The following is a 7,349-nucleotide window of genomic DNA, read 5'->3' as shown; positions in this document are numbered from 1 at the left end:
TCATTGACAACATGTGGTCGGCCTCCGGCCACAATCCCTTTTATAACACCCCCCTGTAATCACCCTGACAGGATAAGAGGAATGGTTCTCCGGCCTTCTGTCCTCCTAATCTTCTTACACCAAATACTTTAACGTAGTAGCTATGTCTGAGACCCTTCATAGGACACTCACCCAGAAAATACACTTCCCAAGGGTCTCACAGACTAAAACTACATTCTTCTTCCTCCACTAGAGGGCACAGGAATCACGCTGGGTATAGCCTGGGCACCAAACAGTTAAATGTAAATTCTTAGGAGCCCAAACTCACTCTCCTCTGTACCCCACCCCCAGCAGCCAGTTTGAGCTTGGTGCAGGCAGGAGCTGGGTACCATTTTTAGTGGGGGGGGGGTGCTACTTTAGGTGGTCCCCCTCGGTTTATATTATTTTGCTTTGAGTGGGCAGTGTCTTCAGCTGCTGACTCCAGACCACCCGGATCCACAGCACCGCGGGAATCTGAAGGCAAGAGCCATGTATTCGTGACTGTTACAGCTGGTGCAGGAGACCACCAGCAATACTGGCAATGGGGTCTCTCACACTTCCCAATAGACTACCAGGGCACTATTCTGGAACAGGGAGCTGCATAAACGCAGCAGTGCCATTAGCCCTGGGTCCAGCCAGATGGGGGAGGTAGGTGCCCCACTAGCCACTTCCCCAACCCTGGGGAGCTTCCTCACCTCAGTCGGCAAGCTTTAGGCAGGATCCTCCCCTCTCTCCACCTCCTCAGATGTTTCTCACACACTTGGCTGAGGCGGCTAGGGACTCTATTACCTCTGAAGTTGAAACTTCCTCAGGCCTGGAGGAGGCTATGGATCCAGTAGATGTGGAGGCTCTTATCAAAACTGTAAACCACATACTCCTTGTAGAAGATCTGGAGCAACCTCGGAAATCCAAGGCCTCAGTATTCAAGCTTCAGAAGAAGGTGGTAAATGGGTTCACTCTTTCACCACAGCTGGAGCACCTCCTACCAGACGTGGACCTAATAGACGCTTTCTCTTTCCTTCTCCAGTGGATGTCCATATTACCTGTCTTATTAGGTCATCTCTTCATTATCTGAATACTGCTTCCCTTAGGATCCTACGGACAGGAAGCTACACTATATGTTAATGCATATAATTATGCATTAACATATAGTACAGGCTATACACTTATAGATATGTACAGGCTGTGCACTTCTAGATATGTACAGGCTGTGCACTTATAGATCTGTACAGGCTGTGCACTTATAGATATGTACAGGCTGTGCACTTCTAGAGATGTACAGGCTGTGCACTTATAGAGATGTACAGGCTATACACTTATAGATCTGTACAGGCTGTGCACTTATAGAGATGTACAGGCTGTGCACTTATAGAGATGTACAGGCTATACACTTATAGATCTGTACAGGCTGTGCACTTATAGATCTGTACAGGCTGTGCACTTATAGAGATGTACTGGCTGTGCACTTATAGATCTGTACAGGCTGTGCACTTATAGATCTGTACAGGCTGTGCACTTATAGATCTGTACAGGCTATGCACTTATAGATATGTACAGGCTATGCACTTATAGATCTGTACAGGCTATGCACTTATAGATATGTACAGGCTGTGCACTTATAGATATGTACAGGCTATACACTTATAGATCTGTACAGGCTGTGCACTTATAGAGATGTACAGGCTGTGCACTTATAGAGATGTACAGGCTATACACTTATAGATCTGTACAGGCTGTGCACTTATAGATCTGTACAGGCTATACACTTATAGATCTGTACAGGCTATACACTTATAGATCTGTACAGGCTATACACTTATAGAGATGTACAGGCTGTGCACTTATAGATCTGTACTGGCTGTGCACTTATAGATATGTACTGGCTGTGCACTTATAGATATGTACAGGCTATGCACTTATAGATATGTACAGGCTGTGCACTTATAGATCTGTACTGGCTGTACACTTATAGATCTGTACAGGCTGTGCACTTATAGATATGTACAGGCTGTGCACTTATAGATCTGTACTGGCTGTACACTTATAGATCTGTACAGGCTATGCACTTATAGATCTGTACAGGCTATGCACTTATAGATATGTACAGGCTGTGCACTTATAGATATGTACAGGCTATACACTTATAGATCTGTACAGGCTGTGCACTTATAGAGATGTACAGGCTGTGCACTTATAGAGATGTACAGGCTATACACTTATAGATCTGTACAGGCTGTGCACTTATAGATCTGTACAGGCTATACACTTATAGATCTGTACAGGCTATACACTTATAGATCTGTACAGGCTATACACTTATAGAGATGTACAGGCTGTGCACTTATAGATCTGTACTGGCTATGCACTTATAGATCTGTACTGGCTGTGCACTTATAGATCTGTACTGGCTATGCACTTATAGATATGTACTGGCTGTGCACTTATAGATATGTACAGGCTATGCACTTATAGATATGTACAGGCTGTGCACTTATAGATCTGTACTGGCTGTACACTTATAGATCTGTACAGGCTGTGCACTTATAGATATGTACAGGCTGTGCACTTATAGATATGTACAGGCTGTGCACTTATAGATCTGTACTGGCTGTACACTTATAGATCTGTACAGGCTGTGCACTTATAGATATGTACAGGCTGTGCACTTATAGATCTGTACTGGCTGTACACTTATAGATCTGTACAGGCTATGCACTTATAGATCTGTACAGGCTATGCACTTATAGATATGTACAGGCTGTGCACTTATAGATATGTACAGGCTATACACTTATAGATCTGTACAGGCTGTGCACTTATAGAGATGTACAGGCTGTGCACTTATAGAGATGTACAGGCTATACACTTATAGAGATGTACAGGCTGTGCACTTATAGATCTGTACTGGCTATGCACTTATAGATCTGTACTGGCTGTGCACTTATAGATCTGTACTGGCTATGCACTTATAGATATGTACTGGCTGTGCACTTATAGATATGTACAGGCTATGCACTTATAGATATGTACAGGCTGTGCACTTATAGATCTGTACTGGCTGTACACTTATAGATCTGTACAGGCTGTGCACTTATAGATATGTACAGGCTGTGCACTTATAGATATGTACAGGCTGTGCACTTATAGATCTGTACTGGCTGTACACTTATAGATCTGTACAGGCTGTGCACTTATAGATATGTACAGGCTGTGCACTTATAGATCTGTACTGGCTGTACACTTATAGATCTGTACAGGCTATGCACTTATAGATCTGTACAGGCTATGCACTTATAGATATGTACAGGCTGTGCACTTATAGATATGTACAGGCTATACACTTATAGATCTGTACAGGCTGTGCACTTATAGAGATGTACAGGCTGTGCACTTATAGAGATGTACAGGCTATACACTTATAGAGATGTACAGGCTGTGCACTTATAGATATGTACAGGCTGTGCACTTATAGATCTGTACTGGCTGTGCACTTATAGATCTGTACTGGCTATGCACTTATAGATATGTACTGGCTGTGCACTTATAGATATGTACAGGCTATGCACTTATAGATATGTACAGGCTGTGCACTTATAGATCTGTACTGGCTGTACACTTATAGATCTGTACAGGCTGTGCACTTATAGAAATGTATTAACAGTACAGATTGTTTAACAGGTGATTTAAACAGAGATATAATTTGCACCTGAGTAACTAATGTACTTTGCTATATTATTAATGCGGGTATCGTAGTTGTATAACAATGTATCCAGTAGTCTCCAACTTAATATATGACAAATATTTCTCAAGTAACTATAAATGCTGGGTCCCATTTGTCTAACAGACGCCCATAACCATTGGGAACATATTATATACACGGTGGTCACCACATAAACACACACACTATACACGCCAAACAGCGTGCATCGCGTGTCTCCTGAAGCGCGTTTCGCTATATGGCTTAATCATAGGTTCCATAGGGCTCCACAGGGAGACAATGGGGATGTCCCAAAGCAGTTGTTCAAGGCGGGAACGCTCCTGCGCTGATAGGAGAACCCTACGTTCGAGGGAGGCAAATGTATTAAAGGCAGAAAACCTAAGAAAGGTGTGGAAAGAAGACCACGTAGCCACCTTGTATAGCTGTTCAGCAGAGGCACCACGCTGGGCTGCCCACAAAGGACCCACAGAGCGAGTAGAAAGAGCAGATACTGTAGCTGGCACAGGAAGGCCAATCTGAGTGTAAGCCTGTGAGATAGTCATGCAAATCCATCTGACCAGAGTGTGTTTGTTAGCTGGCCATCTTTTCTTGTGGAATCAATTTAGGAAAAAGAGGGAGTCCTATTTTCTGATGGAAGTAGTACGGTCCACATAGATCTTTAGAGCACGGACCAGATCCAAAGAAGCCTCACCTGCTGAGACGTCTGGTGATTGAAAGTCCGGAACCACAATTTCCTCATTTAGGTGGAAACTGGAAACCACCTTGAAAAGGAAGCCCAGGCACGTTCTAAGAACAGCCCTGTCTTGATGAAAGATTAAAAAATTAGAGTTATGGAAGACTTACCTAGATAACTCCTTTTCTCTGGAATTCCTGTGTGATGTTCTGGGTTGTTTGTGCACCCGGGGTGGTAGCAGGAGCGATCACAGAAGCAGATTTGAAAATAAAACTAGGATTTTTAATAAGTGCTCGAGTAGACATATAATGTGGCAGTAAATAAAAGTCCAGGAATATATAAATGTGCACAAGAGTTCTGTGGTGGGAGCAAAAGGGTTAATGTCCAGGTAGAAACAATTAGAGCAGTCCAGGTGTGCAGGTAGTGAACTGAAAATAAACAAGCCAGGTTTGCAGGTAGTGAACAGAAGCGCAGGATGTCAGCAGGCTCAGGCACTCAGGTATGGGCAAGGGTGATGGAGGTAGCGGGGTAGTCCAGCGGGAGCTAGGAGCTGACAGGCAGACAGCGGATTCACAGGAACAGGATAAGCACAGAGAACTCCCTCTCAGCTAGGCTGAGATACACGTTGCACTGACCCTTCCTAAATACCCCATGCCGTGCTGTTACTGGCCGGAGGGAACATGTGACTCACCAGCCGCATCACATGGCCAGAAGGCAAGATGACGCCGCCAGGGATCACCAGCGCAGAGTGACAACAGGGCCGTACAACAATGCGCGCAGCCAAAGCCCCCCGCCAGACACCAGCTCCGCCACCAGACAGCCCGCGCCACAATGACCTCACAGGTAACACCCGCCTAGCGCCATGCTGAAATACCCTGGCCGCGACATCCTGGAATCAGTGGCATCACTAGGGTGGTGCGGCCCGCATCGGGTGTCACCCTTTAAGGGGGTGACACCAAGAAGAGCAGCACGTCACACTCGCGGGCCGCACACCCACGGCACCACCGCCGACCATGCTGCTGGAGCCGGAGGAGACACTTTTACTCTATATGCAGGTCCACCGTCCGCGTCCGTCCTGCCGGTCCTCTGCTCTGCCCACCGCCGCCGGGGTCCAGAGCCGCACACAGGCACGCCACCTCAGCTTGTACTTCTGGGAGCTGCTCAGCCTGATGGAGGAGGGACTACGGGCCTGTGAGCGCACTGCGTGTCAAGAACAGAAGAAGGACTCAAGTGTGCAGTGCGCACCCCACCCGGACACACTCAGAGGTAAGTACTGACTCACTGCACAGGGGGATTACTGGGGGCCGGGGACACTGCATAAGGGGCATTTGAGTTCCATGCTGGGGCCCTGTATAAGGGCACTACTGGGGGCCATGGAGCACTGTATAAGGGCACTACTGGGGGCCATGGAGCACTGTATAAGGGCACTACTGGGGGCCATGGAGCACTGTATAAGGGCACTACTGGGGGCCATGGAGCACTGTATAAGGGCACTACTGGGGGCCATGGAGCACTGTATAAGGGCACTACTGGGGGCCATGGAGCACTGTATAAGGGCACTACTGGGGGCCATGGGGCACTGTATAAGGGCACTAATGGGGGCCATGGGGCACTGTATAAGGGCACTACTGGGGGCCTTGGGGCACTGTATAAGGGCACTACTGGGGGCCATGGGGCACTGTATAAGGGCACTACTGGGGGCCATGGGGCACTGTATAAGGGCACTACTGGGGGCCATGGGGCACTGTATAAGGGCACTACTGGGGACCATGGGGCACTGTATAAGGGCACTACTGGGGGCCATGGGGCACTGTATAAGGGCACTAATGGGGGCCATGGGGCACTGTATAAGGGCACTACTGGGGACCATGGGGCACTGTATAAGGGCACTACTTGGGGCCTTGGGGCACTGTATAAGGGCACTACTGGGGGCCATGGGGCACTGTATAAGGGCACTGTATAAGGGCACTACTGGGAGCCATGGGGCACTGTATAAGGGCACTACTGGGGACCATGGGGCACTGTATAAGGGCACTACTGGGGGCCTTGGGGCACTGTATAAGGGCACTACTGGGGGCCTTGGGGCACTGTATAAGGGCACTACTGGGGGCCATGGAGCACTGTATAAGGGCACTACTGGGGGCCATGGAGCACTGTATAAGGGCACTACTGGGGGCCATGGAGCACTGTATAAGGGCACTACTGGGGGCCATGGAGCACTGTATAAGGGCACTACTGGGGGCCATGGAGCACTGTATAAGGGCACTACTGGGGGCCATGGAGCACTGTATAAGGGCACTACTGGGGGCCTTGGGGCACTGTATAAGGGCACTACTGGGGGCCATGGAGCACTGTATAAGGGCACTACTGGGGGCCATGGAGCACTGTATAAGGGCACTACTGGGGGCCATGGGGCACTGTATAAGGGCACTACTGGGGGCCATGGAGCACTGTATAAGGGCACTACTGGGGGCCATGGGGCACTGTATAAGGGCACTACTGGGGGCCATGGGGCACTGTATAAGGGCACTACTGGGGACCATGGGGCACTGTATAAGGGCACTACTGGGGGCCATGGAGCACTGTATAAGGGCACTACTGGGGGCCATGGAGCACTGTATAAGGGCACTACTGGGGGCCATGGGGCACTGTATAAGGGCACTACTGGGGGCCATGGGGCACTGTATAAGGGCACTACTGGGGGCCATGGGGCACTGTATAAGGGCACTACTTGGGGCCTTGGGGCACTGTATAAGGGCACTACTGGGGGCCATAGAGCACTGTATAAGGGCACTGTATAAGGGCACTACTGGGGGCCATGGAGCACTGTATAAGGGCACTACTGGGGGCCATGGAGCACTGTATAAGGGCACTACTGGGGGCCATGGGGCACTGTATAAGGGCACTACTGGGGGCCATGGAGCACTGTATAAGGGCACT

This window comes from Taudactylus pleione, unplaced genomic scaffold (genome assembly GCF_031769625.1).
Source record: "Taudactylus pleione unplaced genomic scaffold, aTauple2 ptg001287l, whole genome shotgun sequence".
In the NCBI taxonomy this organism is placed as follows: domain Eukaryota; kingdom Metazoa; phylum Chordata; class Amphibia; order Anura; family Myobatrachidae; genus Taudactylus; species Taudactylus pleione.
This window is presented reverse-complemented; position numbering follows the sequence as displayed.